The following is a 471-nucleotide window of genomic DNA, read 5'->3' on the forward strand; positions in this document are numbered from 1 at the left end:
ACTGATGAAAAATGGGAGGGGGAAAAAAAGAAGTTCAGTATTACCAGCAATTCTTCTTCCTGATATTCATAGACTGGCTTTCCATCTTTGTGTTTTTCTATTATGGGATTTCGTACAACCTAGAAAATGGAACAGGCTGGCATTAGACAATGCAGAATGCATTGAGAACATTCTGATACAACATTTTAGAAACATGCGTATCATGTGCATAAGTACCATGACCATCCAGAAGTTCTCTTCAGGTTCATGGAAAAACTGCCTGTTCTTCTGTGTATGTAGGGATTTTGCAGGTTTTGTTGGACTAAAGGTCCTGGAAAGAAACATGTATGTAGATATAGATACTTATGTACGCATGCAAAAAGAAAACCTGTATGATTGGGAAGTTTAAAACATACTGTTTGCACTAATACAACGAGCCACACAGTCAGACTTTATACCTTGTGAATTGCACTATAGCTTCACATAGTCCAA

General features: G+C 37.4%; 1 long non-coding RNA gene across 1 annotated transcript; it reads right to left on the reverse strand.

The window, feature by feature from the left end:
• Positions 1-56: 56 nt before the first annotated feature.
• LOC104917332 lies at positions 57-471 on the reverse strand. The gene is made up of 3 exons (XR_796829.2): positions 438-471; positions 217-310; positions 57-119 (listed from the first exon to the last, which is right to left on the reverse strand). It is a non-coding gene; the product is annotated as an uncharacterized LOC104917332 (long non-coding RNA).

This window comes from Meleagris gallopavo, unplaced genomic scaffold, assembly GCF_000146605.3.
Source record: "Meleagris gallopavo isolate NT-WF06-2002-E0010 breed Aviagen turkey brand Nicholas breeding stock unplaced genomic scaffold, Turkey_5.1 ChrUn_random_deg7180001431583, whole genome shotgun sequence".
Taxonomy (NCBI): domain Eukaryota; kingdom Metazoa; phylum Chordata; class Aves; order Galliformes; family Phasianidae; genus Meleagris; species Meleagris gallopavo.